Here is a 17,105-nt window from a genome sequence, read left to right as displayed (position 1 = left end):
ACATCTAGTAGGTCTTGAAAAATAAACACTGTATCTGTTAATCAAAAAACTACACTTAGAGGTCATAGAGAAAGGTACCTTTGCTCACACACAAAAAACCTCCCACAATCCTTGAAACTAAAAAAGCATTAAGAGTCATATATCATTTAACATATCATTTTATAGTATCACACTGATCAATTTTGTATGCAACAGCAGCTTTGAAAAACTACATCTTTGCTCCTACTGTTTTTTCCGATTTTGCACAATTTTTTCTATTTACTAAGATGCAATATTTCTTCTTCTAGCACTGTTTTTAGTATCTCCTCTACTTCTCTTTGTATCACTTCCCTCATTTCTATTTAGCACATCTTATTATATGATATTCTTATTTAATGTAACAAGCAGTTCTTTTCTTGTTTTTTTTCCTTTTTATGTTTTGCTAACTTACTAAAATAATCTCTCTTCCTGATGCTTGCTAAAGACAGACTCATTTGCCATTCACAAACACCTCTTTTGAACCCTTCATTTATGCGCAAAAAATTTATGAATTCTACCAAGTGATAGAAGACTAAACTTACTTGCCAAAGACTGATAGAATACCATGAGACTAAAAAACTCAAGTTGATATGAGACAAGGCTCATCATAATATCAGGAGTCCACAACATACTCCCAAAATAACAGAATTCCTACCAGGCAAGATATGTGAAACAAACTCTGCAGGAGAGGGGTCATCTCATGCATATTACTGTAGAGTACTTTATATATCTGAAATTCCTTCTACAAGGTCACACTTTTCACTGCCATGGAAGGGGGAAAAACTCATTTCTCTAAACACTCACACTTAGGTCTTCTGTTTAAAACAGGCAAAGTCTATTAGTCTAACCCTTTTCCACTTTCCCATTTGCTGTCCCTAACGAGAATTAATGGAATTTTTGCTAGTGCACCTATAACTCAGCCATTTTGTTGCTGACAGCTTCCAGCATTCTCTATGTTTCCCCAGTTTGTCCTTCTCTTTTATAAGTAGCTCCAATTGGTCAATCAAACATCTCTCAGTCATTTTTTTCCTATGTCTCACTTCACACATTCAAGTGATCCAGTAAGAATTCTCCCTGTCTCCTCACGGTTCCTATACTACAGGCAGTGATACTTTGTCTCACATACACACCAGGAAAAAAAACATCAGTTAAGAAGTAGGTTCTGTACAACATAAACCGAAACAATATGGTGACAAGTTTCAATAACACCAGTTCAGAATTTCCTAACTTGAATCATCAAAGCCTACTACTACAACTCCATAACATTTGCAACAAGCAGCAGATGCAATACAGCTTTTGTCAGTTGATTTCAGAAGACAGCTTTGTTTCTGCTGAATTTGGTTCAGAATTGGAAGTAAAAAACAGAGAAAAATAAGAATTGGAATTCAACCTTTGATTCTCCAGTTACTGCTCTCACACTGGAAAATTTTTAACTTGAGTTTTTGCCCCCTCTTTTGTAAAAGATATTATCACGGCTTTAAAACAAACAAACAAAAAAGCCCACCAAAAAAAAAAAGTGATTATTCAATGAAGCTCTCAAAAGGCTTATTCAAAACTTAGTGATTTAGAAACTTATGAACTGAGAGTTGCAGTTAGGGCTTTTTAAGCTCTGTTGTAAATATGAGAGGGCTATGAACAAGTCGAAAGCTTTCTTACAGGAAGAATTGGATACAACTATTATTTTTTTAAATATGTAATAATTTTAAAGGGTAGATTTTTTCAGATGTATTCATTAATAATTTTAAGTCATCAAGATAAATGCTATTTTTAAGTGCATTATTTCTCTTACTTATCCTCAAAGAATTCAGATGCATTAACTAAGTGAACAGTTCATTATGAAGTTCCAAAACCTAAACTTCCATGCAACCAGAAATAAATATATCAAAAAATGTTTTCCAAAATGTGTAATTACATAAAATCACCTCACCTGAAAGCAGTAAGTCAATATTTAATTTTCCACCAGTTGTTCAAGGATCGCTAAGCATCTGACAAGGATATCTTTTCATTTCCTCTGTACTAAGCTGTTTGTATTTGTGAAATGAATAAATCACATCACAAAAATAACTACAGTCAATTGCCTAGAGAGGATGTCTGCTTAGCAAAATGGCACATGTGGTACATACAAACAGGACCCCCTTCCCAACTAATTCAGCAAGTAAGAAATATTAAAGTGGTAAGATATGGTATAATAAACCTTTTAGAAATCATGCAAATGAGACACAAACCAAAAGTGCAAACTGCCCCTTCAAGGCAGTCATCAGCTAATAGAAATCCACACCAAATATTCTGAGTTGTAAGGGTCCCATAAGGATCGCTGAGTCCAATTCCTAAGTGAATGGTCCATACAGGGATTGAACCCACAACCCTGGTGTTATTAGCACCATGCTCTTACCAACTGAGTTAATCTCAGGGTCTAACACACCTAGCAGCACGGACTTGTAGGTATACATACTCAGACCTTGTGGCCTATTTTCTGCATTCACTTACATATCTACTCAAGACGATTATGTTACAAGTAAAACACAAGATACTTTTACACTTCCATCTTTTTATTAAGAGATAGAACTTATATAACCAAATAGAACTTATGCTCCTATAGTTAAATCACTGACCCAATACATCCATTTCACTTTGAGTTACAGATGAATACAAAATTCACCACAGCCAGTTGCATCTCTCTCAAACCCTTTCATTAAATAATCCCCTGCCTCCAAAAATTACCATAATAAGAAAAAAGGAACTAAAACACATCAAACCATTTGCACTGTAGATACATGAAGATAATATTATGCAGTACTTCCTATCACATCCAAAGAGACATATTCCAAAAAGCCAAATTGACTGATATTGGTTATATTCATATCCCTTTTTTTTTTGGTGTGGAATAAACAGGCAGTGCCAGTTCAGGCAAAAGCAGTTTATAAGTGAGAAGGCACAGTGACAGACCTTCAGGCCTCTATCAGTATGAACTCTGACTTAAAAGCTTACGTACATTTACATAGGGCTTACATACATTTACAGCAGAAATGCAATGCTTTGTGAAGGGGTCTGATATGGCAACGCAGTATCTGCAAAGAAAGAAACTTTGTTATGGCAGATGAAACTGTGTGCTGAAAACCTGCAGCCCTGTAGCCTCAACTTAGATCTGTTCAGCTCATTCCTCTCTGTTGTCTGGTGGTCCTTTTGACTGCCGGTCCTTGACGAACTTGTAGGTCCAGCAAGGCCTGCCTCCGCACTTTAAATCCTAAATAACCAAATCCTGTATCACATTTTCCATTCCTTTTTCCCAGGAGCAATACCATATACATGGACCTACAGTTACCTAAATCATTCCATTTGATAGCATTTTTTCAGTATTCTAGAAAAACATTATTTTGTCTTCTTCAACACTCCTGAAATTATGAGACATTAAAAATATCCATTTGTATAGTCTGCCTCATTGAGCAGTATTGATGCTTTACAAAGAATTCAACTTGCTACTTACTCCCCTACTATATACTTATACATCAAGCAGTGGTAAAGTAAGCAAGCTTGCTAAAAATATTAAAATTACGGAAAAATGAATCCTTTAGAGTACCTCAGTACCTTCCAATAGCTTTGAACTGGCACCATCTCAAACTTTAAATATTAATTTAGTGATTCCACAGCTTACAACAGGGAAGAGAGAAGAACATCACTCGGGAAAGGTCACATCATATCGAATTAGAGGCTCCACACAGCCCCAAATTCTGTGCAACAGTGTCCAACAGCCTAAGTCTAAGGAAGCTTGAAAACAGGGCAAACACATCAGGATACTTCCTCAGAATTGTTCTGCCAGCCTCTAGCTATTTGCAGTTCAAGGATTTCTTGAGCCAGAGATAATGTCTTACTTATAAGATAACCTTTTCCAGTTGTTTTTGACCTTGTACAAAATTTCAGTTTCCACAAGATCCTGTGACAGAGGTCCTTTCTTTGTTTTGAATTTGCTGCCAGATAGTTTCATTCAATATTCCCTACTTCTTGCACTAGAAGACACAATAGTAATTTCTTATTCATCATATCCATCCTTCATGATTTCACAGACAGCAATGGCATACTGTTCTCAGTCATCTATTTTGGGGATTGAAGACCTCTATTCTACTCTACTCATACCATCCTTAGCCATGCCTTATGTAAATTCTTCCATGCTGTTAGCTTTCCTGCTGCCCTTTGCTGTACAATTGTTTCCTTGTGGAGCTTCTGCGATCTGAATTGGAAAAAGTTACACAGTATGTCTGTGTCACTGACTTATGTGGTGACAAAATCGTGATGTGTTTTCTATTTTGCTCTCTATTCTTTTCCTAATTTCTATGGTTCGTTTGCTTTCAACTAGTGAAGAGTAACAATCAGACGACTTCGAATGTGATGGGGACTGTTTACACACATAAAACGTACATCACTTAATCTGCAACGAGTTTAAATCTGTCATTTTTGTGGGTTTTTACTGTAACTCTCCGCAGTCCTCAGGCTACACAGAATTAGAGGGGAAATCACACACATACCTTAAAAAGGAAGGTAACAACACATCAGATCAATTCAAGCGCCCAGTGCAACAATCGGCTCTGAGGGATTCTCTGTCACTGAAATTCACAGAATTACAGAACAGCTGGGGTTGGAAGGGATCTCTGGAGTGTCGAAAGCCTTGCTGTAGTCAAGGTAGACATGTTTAAATCACGACTGACAACAGCTTTTAACAGTAGCTGTACTAAGAGATATGCCCTAAGTCAACCAATAACTAGTTCATAACTTACTTTTATGACTGTTTCTATTATTCAGAAAAGCTCACCCAATCAGAAATGGTTTCTTTGGCTTTGTAATCTATGAATTTTACTGGCTTTGTCCACTATTTTTCAGGGAAAGAAACAACAGCAAGTTTCCCTTCCTCGAATTTGCCCCAAACCTTACTGAAACTGACTTTTTTATTGTATTTGCTATTTCATATGTCTTGCAAGTTAAAAAATGAAGGAACTATACTTCAAAGATGTTTGTTGGTAGTATTTTATCTCTAACATCTAAAAGCAAATAATGGCAAATACTATGTCACCTAACAATTAAAATAATGTTTTAAAAACGTGTTGCAAGGAGAGGAGGAAATGGAATAATTTCTAAGTTTAGCAGTGCCAAGCTGTCAGAACTCAGATACCTAAAAACAGGCTCTAGAAAAAATTCATTTTCTTAAACACCTATAAATACTCTCCTTAATAAGCTGTTCGAGAATTTTTACCTATTCTAATATAAATTAGATAAATTAGCTCTAATGCCATTATGTGGATATCATCTCTTCCTGACTGGTATCATAGGTGTGCAATATCACTGTTACCAAAATATATCTTGTCCATGTTATATTTTCCCTGGATTAACCTACTGTGCTTTCCTTTCATGATTAAATGAACTCTAGTCACATGAAGTTACATTGCAAGTGTGGTTGTTCAATGCTTCAGTTTTCAAAAATGCATTACAGCAGTTTCTTATCATACAGTATAGCTTGCTCAGTGAGTTATTTCTGTAACAGAACAAACTATTTCAATAGTCCTTTTTGAATGAAATAATTTCAATTTGCAGTCAGTCTGGGAGATTGACAGACTTCAGGAATAGAGCTCAGATTATTTTATTCTAGATACTTAGAAAAAACCATTGCCTATAGCATCTGTCACCACCATAAAGCATTTGCAATTGTGAGGTAAAATTATTACCTCTCTCTATAGCTTTTTTTTAACTAAAAAAATGTCCTTCTGGTTTTCTTAATTCATGTCAAAAATTTAGACCATAAATACTTTTTCCCTCTACTGAGCAAGTTTGTAAACATAAGTTTTTAATTCATACTCCCAATTTTGCTTCCCAAAGGGGTTCCATTGTTCACTTCCTCAGTTTCCTATAACCACTGCAGCAATGGAAAATGGTAGTATGTTAAAATACTTTAAAGTAGAAAGGTTTGCAAATAGAAACCCCCCAAGAACTATTAGGGAAGTCTTCTATTAATAAATGAACAGCCAAAAGAAAATTGTTAAAGTTCAGATGAACAGATACAGATAAATTGTTTTGAAGTACAGGCACTAAACAAAAATAATCACTAGGGGGTTTTTTTGTAGTTGTTGGGATTTTTTTTTTTTAACACAAAGATAACATGACCAAATCAAACACTTAGAGACTTTAAAACACTTTGTCTCTAGTTAAATGTTACTTTACACGGAGATATTTATAAAGACCAATTTTCTTTGACAAGCTAAACTATGCTCGTAAGGTACAGGTATGAGATCTGATGCTTTCAGATTACATTTCTACAAGTTAATTTAGTCATCTCATACTTGTAGGCAATTTTCCTCTAAGTGACTAAATTGTTCTTCCTGGAGATTTCTACTCCTCCCTTCTTTCTCTTCCTCCTCCTCATTTTTCATATTCAAATACAACTCAGAAAAATAAAGTTGTCTATGGGACAGAAAGAGGATATATAAAACCAAGAGCAAATGAACACTTAATAAGGCATTATGAAATGAACAACAGAAAAAAGATAAAGGAAGGGGGAGACAGAATCATGTGGAGTTACAAAAAAAAAATAATTTAAAGCAAGAGAAAATGTAGTCCCTTATTTGCATTAGAAAATTTACTTGTTGACAATATTCTTAAAATAAATCAGAAGTAGGCATCCGGATTTAATCCAATTTAATCCAATACACATGCATGCTACCACCAAAAAGAGAGCTCTTGCTTCTTCCCTTACTATTACTAATAGCAATTCTTGTATTTCCCTGATTCCGCAAGATCTTTCCCTTCTCACCAGCTGTTCCATTTCATGTTCCTGCCAACTCTTTTGCACCATTCATGCAGTCAAATCAGGCAACTAGATCCATATCTGGTGATGGGCCAAAACCATAATATCACTGAACTGTCTTTCAAACTCTTTTCTCCAGAAGACAGGAGGCAATCATAATTTATTATCAGGGGCAGAAGCAAAATATAAAGCAACTTCAAATTTTGTCCTGCTGAAATCTATCTTCTAACAACTTTAGAAACATTAAGTACACATAGAAGAAAAACCCAACCAACTCTAACAAGGCTCCATCAGTAAAGAAGTCAGGGCAAAAGCACTGTTTTCCATTATAACCACTTCGGTACACTTTCTTGGGCATTGGAAGGGTGATGGAACACTACAAACAGAATATCTTTTCCTGAACAGTAAAAATTGTATAGACTTTCTCTCTGGGACTATTACTCTTGCACCCATAGCACTTTATTTACTCAGAAAAATCTAACTCAGATTAGCTCCCATTACCACTGAACTGTCAGTTTAAAATATTTGACTTTCCAAAACTTCCATTCTGCCAGCATTTTCCCAGCAATAAGTTAACCAAGTGTCTCAAATGAAAATTTCTTTGCTACAAATATCTGCAATTATAGCCTATCGAGCCTTTTTGACACAAAAATCAGTAGAATTATATCATCGTATTAAAGCATTCCACCTTGAATTAGTTCTTCCACCTTGCCCCTCACATTTTGTGATACACACGTTTCAGTGACACATTTTCTGCATATTGAAGCACATGCATATACTCAAGGAAAAAAACACTATCACAGGCTGTTTTCAATCAACAGTATAAAAAGTAGAGAGAGTACAATCAGTTTCACAATCCAAATTATCCGCAACAGATTCAGAAATACCACGCTTTATAAACTGAGATGATGAGTGTGTACTGTCAAAGGAAGGTCATCTGATTCACATTCCAGTAAAGGTTGAAAATGAGTCAGAACCAAAGAAAATATAATTCTTCCCCACTTGTACCCTATTCTGACCCTCAAACATGCTTTGTATTAAAAGAGTTTTTAGTTCACAAGTTAACACATGCAGAGGGTTTGATTTGCAAGAAAGGACAATAGGATATAAGAGTTCCCTTGAGAGTGGAATAGTTAACACAACTCTTGTTTTGAAACAAAAACTTTGGCAAATCTCAATATGCCTTTGACATTCTTCAAGAAAATTACTCAAATCTAGACAAAAAATAAGCTGTTTCAGAAAAAACCCAAATCTTTTAAATGCTCAAAAGAGCCATCTTCCTATATAGCACCCAGAAATGCCAAAGACGCCACTTCCCTGATGAGTTGAGAGTGAACAACAGGCAAGAGAACATAGACTAGATGAGGAGCTAACATGTGATTTAGACGGGTAGAAAAATATGAGGCAGGAGAAGGATCAAAAAAAAGCCTAGACTAGAAGTTGGATGTAGGAACTGGAAATTCTTGAGCAACAGGATGAGATCAAGGAAAGAATCACCTCAAAATGAATAGCTGTGACTCCAAAAGTATTAAAAGAGAGTCCAAACCACCAGCAGAAGATTTGAGGAGAAATTTCAGGACCACAGATGGGATAAGAAGAAAGGAGAAGCTGCAGCCAAGATTAAGGAAGAAACAGGCACTCCGTTCCCTTTAGAGCACTATCTACTTCACAGCCCTTCTTTCACTCCAAAACCCATGTTTAGAAATAGCATTGCTCCCTGCAAACAAATTTCTGAGAATTTTGCTAGAAGAATAGGTCTCTCAGTCTCTTCTGAGAGATGCAATCTGATCAAAACACTGCTTTGGAGCATTCATCAATGAACAAGGAAGCATTGCCATCACAGCTATGTTGTTTGTTAACTGATATTTGGAAAAAATGTATCCTTATGAGAAACAGAACAACAAATGAAGTTTGGTTTCTACAATTAAACCAATCTGCTACATCTGATATTCTGATCATCCTTACCATATGTAGTGGGTTGACCCTGGCTGGACAGAGGAGAGAAAATATGACAAAGGGTCCATGAGTTGAGATAAGGACAGAGAGAGATCACTCACTGATACTGTCTCAGGCAAAATAGACTCGAAATGGGGATATTAATTGAATTTATTACTAACAGAATCAGAGTAGGAGAATGAGAAGTAAAATAAATCTTAAAAAGACCTTCTCCTCACCTCTCACTCCTTCCCGAGTTCTACCTCCTCCTCCTCCCAGTGGCTCTGGGACACAGGGAATGGGGGTTACAGTCAGTTCTTCACAGGTTGTTTCTGCCACTGCTCAGAGAGGAGTTCTGCCCCTGCTCCAGTGTGGGGTCCTTCCCACGGGAGACAGTCCTCTATGAACCTCTCCAGCATGCGTCCATCCCACGGGAAACAATTCTTCACAAACTGCTGCAACGTGGGTCACTTTTCCATGGGGTGCAGTCCTTCAGGCACAGGCTGCTCCAGCGTGCGTCCCCCACAGGGCCACAAATCCTATCAGGAAACCTGCTACAGCATGAGCTACTCTCTCTGTGGGTCACCAGGTCCCTGACAGGACCCTGCTCCAGCACAGGCCTCCCACAGGGTCACAGCCTCCTTTGGGCATCCACCTGCTCTGGCATAGGTCTCCTCCAGGGGTTGCAGGTGGATCTCTGTGCCCTCGTGGTCCTCTGTGGGCTGCAGGGGCACAGCTGCCTCACCATGGTCTGCACCACGGGCTGCAGGGGAACCTCAGCTCTGGCACCTGGAGCACCTCCTGTCCCTCCTTCTCCACTGATCTTGGTGTCTGCAGAGCTGTTTATATGTTCTCACTCTGCTATTCTCTGGCTGCAATTTTTATCTCTGCAATAACTTTCTTTTTCCTTCTTAAATATGTTATCACAGAGGCATTACTATCATTCCTGATTGACTCAGCCTTGGCCAGGGGTGGGTCTGTCCTGGAGACGGCTGAAATTGCCTCTGTCAGACATGGGGGAAGCTTCTGGCAGCTTCTAAAAGAAGCCACTACTGTAACCCCTTCGCTACCAAAACCTGGCCACAGAAACCCAATACACCATAACCAAAATATTCTGATCGTATAACTTTGTAACATTTCTTCTTATTTCTTTCTCAAATGTAAGCTGCTGAGAAATGGAGCAAAAGTATTACAATTAAAACAAATACAGCTCCTCCAAATCAATCAACACCATTTCATATTACCACAGAAGTGATACCTAATAATGTCATAATTGAAAAGGAACCAATACTTTACCAACAAGCAAAAAAAAGTCTCTGCTTGAAAAAGTTTATAGTCCAATTCAGGTGATTTAACAGTGTTTCCGAATCAAAAGTATAAAAAATAATTCAAGAGAAAAAAATTCATATCAATTAAAAGTAATATATAGCAACAAAGAAAATCACAAAGTTCCTGTAATAAAACGAAAATTCCAAGACAGGGGGAATGGCAGAAAATAAATAAAAAGTAGTAAAAATAGGTGTAAGGGAACAGGAACATAGTGGCAATAACATACTGAATTTTAAAAATGAATACTGGAATATGAAATGTACCATCTGAGTACAAGAGTCAGAGTAATTCAGTTTTGGTTAGGGGATTTCAGTGGCAGAAATGTCAGAGATAAGCAGAGACTGTGATGACCAACAGGAGGCCTAGTCAGACAGAACAGTTTAAGGGGCACTATAAAAACAAAGGACATTATTACACAGAAGAAACAGTGAATCAGGTGAATAGACATTGTTATCTACCTCTCAAGCCTACAAATATCAAGTAGTGGACATGACAACAGCAAGACAGGAATAAGGAATAATTGCTCCACATTTAAACTTAATGATTTGTGATTTCATAACCAAAACACACTTCAACACAATTCAGCAGAAATAACATTAATATATAGAAGCAGCAAAAGATTAAGACGCAATGTTAGAGAAGGATGTTGGTCAGAAAACTTTAAATCCAGAAATCTGGAACTTCACAAATAAATGAGTGCACTCAAGATGTGAAAAATTTAAAGATTATGGAAAAGCTTACTGCACTGATTTTATTAGGAAGAAAATTTAACCCCTTTAGTCTGCGAATCTTACTCTATTCAGTTCTATATCATAAAGCATACAAATTTCTCTGAACACTGAAAACTTTCAGATTTTTCTTTTATTACTTACCATTAGTTATGCAGTACTATCACTGACACACATATAGCCACATAGTTCTAAGATATCAGAATGAAGACGTTATCCTACACTTATATGCATTCAAATCATGGAGTCACATTATACTTCTCCACTTCAATCACAGTTTTGGTTACATTTTAGATAAAACTTAGGAGGGAAAAAGGCGCAGATATGAAAGCATATATAATGAGTACAGATTACCTATTACAGGAAAACACATTTATCAAGAAAATGTAATTAAAACTTAAAATCTGGCACCCACTATTTCTAGTCCAGACCGAAAAAAAAAAAAGGACAGCTTGGCTTGTCTGATTAGGGGAAAAAAAAAAAAAGATGAATTTCTGTAACGTTAGGAACAGTTCAGGAGGAAGCACTGAGCAGATGGAGAACTGGCTTCCACTGACGCCTAGGCCTGTGATTTTACTGCAAATCTTTACTGTGGAAGGGTTTTTTCTGTTTGTTTGAGAAGAAAGGGAGTAGGGAAGAGACTGCGTTTTTGTTGATTTCAGATACCTACAGGTATGTAAACCAGCAGTATCTCTCAGGTCTATTAACAAGTCCAAAGTTGCAGACTGCCCCGGGCATAACTGTTGCAACTAAAACATGTGCAAGTGGAAGTGAGACCACTTGGATTAAAAGCCTCCACAGATGGGAAATGTTATTTCAAAAAGAAAAGGAAAGTTCTAATGTGCTGGAATGCGGCTAGAAGGAGAAGGAGGATAGGAGAGCATGGCATGGAAACTCAGAGAACGTTTAGGGAATGAAGTAGTAAAAAATGGAGAATGAAGTAGTAAAAAATGGAGAACATGAGAAAAGATGCAAGTAAAGCACATCCCCATACCCATTTAGTTCAGGAGTGCATAAACTAGGAACACTCTCTGTTACCAACCCTTAGTGCAAAAGTGTAATCATCTTTCAAGATCAGTAATCTGGTACTAATACCTTAAAGGTGTTGATAAGTAATAAGAAGTAAGCAATACTGCTCTGTTCTACATGGAGCTCATGTCACCTGATGAACAGCAAGAACATGAAGTTTTGCATCAGTTGAATTTCTAACCAAATAAAAAGTAGTAGAAGTTGGCAAACAAATACCACTGAAAAGTGGAACCCCAATACATACAGTAATCCAAAGCAACAATAAGTTAGGCATTTCTGTAAAAAACACTGATTTTCAGCTATTCTCTAGAATTTTAAAACTCAAAGTATTCTTTCTTAGCATCTGAACCACGCCCTGCTATTGCCATTCTTTTTGTTTGAGCAGAATTACCATTAAAAATAAGAAACAAGAAAACTGTCTTACTCTTCACTCTACTTTTTTTCCCCCAAATCTCTGTCAGTATATACGTAAGATAGAAAAGTTTAAGGAAAACCTGTCTTTAACATAAGCCTTGCTTTACAAGTTTATGTGTTCAGGTTTTCTAAGACAGTGAAACATCTTCTGTATACTTTTAATTCTCAGCTATATATTTACAATGCAAATGACAAAAAACGCAGCAATATATTACAAGAGAGACATCAAAATTAAACAGAGACCCAAAAGCAAGAGGTTAAAAACACAAAACAATAGGGTTTTAGGGAAGGGAATATTACTGCTACTTCATCATTCCTATACTTATTGTTCATTACTATTACGCTCCAGTAACTGCTCTTTTGATTTTTGTTCCATGTTTTTTATTGAATTCAAGGGCTCGGTACCTACAGAAATTATATGTATTCTAGATATGTATTCAAAACCATTCTGCCTGTTTTATTTGAACTACACAGCATTTCTTTTCTTACCCTTTAAGGTATCAGAATTATTCAGCCATGGCCTAAAAAACCAAATGGGAAAAAAATTCATGTCCATAATTACATTTTTTCATCTTCATAATCATAATATTTGCAATTCAGCACATTATTATTAAGGCATGTATGTTGGCAATTTTTGGCTGTGGTACTCTTAATGCCTACCACATTTAAAGAAAAGTGATCAAGTCCCTGGATATATTTTAATCAGCTCTACAATGAGATTTTAAAAATATATTTTTAAACCTAAAGTATCTATTCAGGGACAAAAACCTAATAAACAAGTTAAGTCTATTGTGGGTCACTTAACCCTCATCTGTCAAAAAATGAGGGCAGCTCTTCAAACATGGCAGGATTCTGGTAGCAAAGTAAGGTTATCCTATCACTTCCACTTCTCTTGTTCTTTACGCTTCAACAGCATTTTTACTAAATTGATTCAAGACATATTCCCTGAAGGCTCCACAATGGACTCGTATTCTATATCAGCTAGACATTAAAAGCAATACAGAAAAGTTTGTTTTGCTATATTTAAGGTTAATTAAAAATAAATAAATTATAAAATGCTAAAAAAAAGGAATGAAACATACTTAAAAACTTATCACCCTACTTTACACACAAATATAATAAGCCCTAAGAAAGAAGCTCTATCAGGTTAGTGACATCAGCTGTTACCAAAGCCTCCTGGAAGTTCTTACTTAAGACTATTTTCAGCTGCATTTGAACTACTCAGTATGAAATTTTCCATGTCTACTGTTTGCTTCAGGTAGCTTTTCCTTTTTCCTCCCCTAAGCACTACCTTTTAAAGGAACCCAGAGAATGGCTGGAACATTTTTCTACTGTGAAAGAACCTGAGAGACTGCAACCACCTTCCTGCCCTGAATCGGTAACTTGAAGTCAGACCGGACAATGCTTTTTTATGAAAGAGGTACACTGTGCTCTTTTTGTGAAAATATGACCTGACTTAGCCAAGGTACAAGCTTCTAGAAATCAGAGTTTGTACCTATTTTTTGCAAGGTCTGCTGGAGCTTAACAACCAATCGCCAAACACCCTCAGTGGCCTTCTGTATGTCATCTGAATGTGCAAGGCAACTGAATTAAGTTTTCTCTAACCTCTAGTTATGAGTGAAGAGTCAGATTTTCACTGTAAAAGAATCACAGAATATTCTGAGTTGGAAGGGACCCACAAGGATCTTCAAGTCCAACTCTTTGATGAGTTGGCCCATCCAGGGATTGAACACACAGCATTGGCATTATTAGCACCAGGCTCTAACCAACTGAGCTAATCTCAGGGTCAAGTTTGCATTTAACAAGCATTAGGTAAAACACTGAACACAAAGTGTCACCTTGCATATTTCTGCAGCCTCAACTATGCTGATATCCCTAACACAGTTGGAAACAGTGGCCTGTCACTTCACATTGTTGGGTAACTAAGGAGAATTTAGAGTGGAGGAAAAATGGAAGAAACAGCTTGTAGTGGAGACCAGAACTGGACGCTTGAAAGAATAAACTGGGATTGACTAGACAATGAAAGAACTAAGAGGAATGTAAAATGGGGTAGTGGATTAAATCAAAATGAGCAATGCCAAGCAGAACAATGCAGACCTAGGGATCATCAGGACTGGATAGAATGAGGGACAGATATTCTGTCTCTGACACAATCTGACTGAGTTGGATTTTAATAAAGTATGTGGAAAGGAGATGGCTCACAACAAAAGACTGAAAAAAGACCCACCAACAGGAATCAGACAAGATGAAAAAACAGCAGAAGCAAGGGAAAGTGAGAAGAATTTGTAGGCAGGCAAGGGCTGGCAGCAAAGAGACAGCATGCAATCAAGAGACGGTCTGGGACTAGTCAGGTCTAAATATCTGATTGAAAAGACAGAATCAGTGCTGCACTAGAGACTGGCTTGAGGCAGGGAAAAGCTGGAAGTATAGGCAAAAACCTAAAAAAAGTGTTTGTCTTCAGAAGCTATTAAAAAACGTAAAACAAAACACCCTAAAGACTTAACATCCTCTGCAAGTATCTGCAAACTTCTTTCTCCTCCTCAGAAAAAATATCCCACTTTCCACTAATACTGATAAAAATACCATGTAAGAAGCCATAACTTTGTTCCTTTCTTAAATCAAGCAACAGTAATGTTCATGTACTAAATTTAAAGCTCTAATCCTGCTAATTATTAACCTGACACCCATATCACAGAGCATCTCATTTTGCTATTTTTAGGTTGCTTTTAACTAGAAAATTACACCTAGAAGCACTTTTACAGGATATTAAACAAATATTTGCAGCATATTAAACAATCAGGGCGTTTTAATTCCTTGGACATCAGGAATTCCTCCATTTAAGTTTGTCTACTAGAATTAATATTCTGTCTTTATTACATTATGCCAAACTCTTTTTTTCTATGCTTTCTCATTCAATTAACAGGATATTTTCTGGGAATAAATCCAAGTTTTATCTTGAAGGATGACACTCCCTTCAAGATCCTGCATTCAATATTATGGAACCTAAATGTTACATAGGAGAACAGGTTTTCAATCTGAGCTTTTGCCAAAGAATCCTTAGCTGGCTGCATTAATTACGTTGTTGTGTATCAATAGTAAATCACAAAACTAAGACTTTTCTAAGCTTTTGTATTACTGGAAAAAAGAAATTTAACTCCATTCCCTCTCCAGTACTCCCTAACTGCTTGTTGCAATTAATTGGATCCATTTTGCAACTTCAGAATGCTAAACAGAAATATACTAATAGCAGCAATTATCAAATAAAGCACAGGTGCAAGCTTCTTCTCAGATCACTATAAATAAAGATGTCTGTAGTCTCAGTTTTCATACATATGTCAAAAAAACCATAAAAACAACCCTGCCAACATATACTGCTTTTTGACTCCAAGAAATCTGCACTATTATTTAGAAGGTACTTTTTTCTTCCTCTGAAAGAAAGTACTTTATTTGCTGTTTCTTATAAATTTATTTTATTGTAAGACAACAGTCACAATATATCTTAAAATAAAGTAAAGCACTCTCTAAATCAAAGATTTAGAATTAATACACAGAATGAATATATGAATACTAACAAGATTTTAATTTGAGGCATTGAAAGAACCTAAAGAGTAAAATAAATAGGTTGGCAATAACTATACTGAAGTACAACTCACCAAAAATACAAATTAGTAGAGCTAAATACTATTTTGTTGCAGCCTCAGTTCGAAAGTACTGTTCTTCAGAACATTTTAAAGACATTCTGAAGGCTAACTTCAGAGTTAATAAAGTTTGTTTTAGAAAGCTGAACCATGGATACATGCAGCTCAGGGTAGGTCTCTTGATTTAAGCAGTTCTGAATTGCAGTATCTACTTTCCTTGGTTACCTACACAGTTCTGAGGTCTGTACTGTGCATCTTGACTCCAACACAGTTTACCATGCAACAGACCATTCCAAGAAGTCAATACACATTTCACAATCCTATGATTAAAAACTGACAGATTAGGCCCAACTTCACAACGTCCATTGAAACAGAACTTCAGAAATTGATTCTTGAACAAAGAAAGGAAGCTCTGGTCTTTGTTTCTTTACTGTAGCTAACTTGTAACTTACCCCACCAAGCTGTGGCTGAAAAATCCAGTTATTTAGATTTGGAGATTTCAGAGCTTCCAAGGTGCTAAAAAAACCCCCCATGATACATTTGTTTGCAGCTTTCTACTGAATGTTATTCCAACATAATGACACATCTTACTTACTAAAATAATTTTAGGTAATTGTTTTTTGTGTAACTGTCTATACTATTCATGTATAGCCAAAAACCCCCAGGATCTAGTACAACCTGTCCCTCCACCTCCTCATTTATTATCTCCTTTAAAGAGGGGAAAACAACTGATCTTTACTTTCCGAGGAGAGTAACACTTGCTATTCATGCATACATCTGTACAGCGCTGTTTACAAATCTCTGCCAAAACAAACAACAGCAAGCAGCTGCCTGACTGTTTGCTGTGTTAAGTCATACCAGCAACCTTTTTTGTTTACTGGAAAGCAACCCAATGACCAAGATCAGCAAAAAATTTATCATCAGGAGGAATAAGTTCAATGTTACTGGATGCTACACACACTCAGACCCATATTTTCACAAGAAGGCTATAAATGCAGCCAGAAGTCCCCTTTTACTTCCCATCTGTCACAGTTCAGTGCAGCCTGGATGCTATAAGACTGCTCCCATGAAGACTTTGAACACTCCTAAATACATAGATGGCAGACTTGCTGGACAGATAAGAATAGTATTCTAGGGTCCTGTTTCATCATCAAGGACAAGAGCCAGAAAAGTAGTAATGTTTCAAAATGCAAAACTAAAAAAACCCTATAGACTGGAAAATGCCTA

The 17,105-nt window shown here is 36.6% G+C and overlaps 2 protein-coding genes across 7 annotated transcripts in view; one reads left to right on the top strand and one right to left on the bottom strand.

Annotated features, from left to right (window-relative positions):
• The window catches only part of CHRM5 (cholinergic receptor muscarinic 5), a 62,764-nt gene that overhangs the window by 11,855 nt on the left and 33,804 nt on the right, over window positions 1-17,105 (top strand). The gene's annotated exons all lie outside the window — the stretch shown is intronic.
• AVEN (apoptosis and caspase activation inhibitor) overlaps window positions 1-17,105 on the bottom strand; it is a 104,381-nt gene that overhangs the window by 64,419 nt on the left and 22,857 nt on the right. The gene's annotated exons all lie outside the window — the stretch shown is intronic.

Source organism: Neopelma chrysocephalum, unplaced genomic scaffold (genome assembly GCF_003984885.1).
Source record: "Neopelma chrysocephalum unplaced genomic scaffold, ASM398488v2 Primary Assembly neopelma1_24, whole genome shotgun sequence".
In the NCBI taxonomy this organism is placed as follows: domain Eukaryota; kingdom Metazoa; phylum Chordata; class Aves; order Passeriformes; family Pipridae; genus Neopelma; species Neopelma chrysocephalum.
The sequence above is the reverse complement of the archived record's forward strand: the minus strand, read 5'-3'. Positions and strand labels throughout refer to the sequence as shown.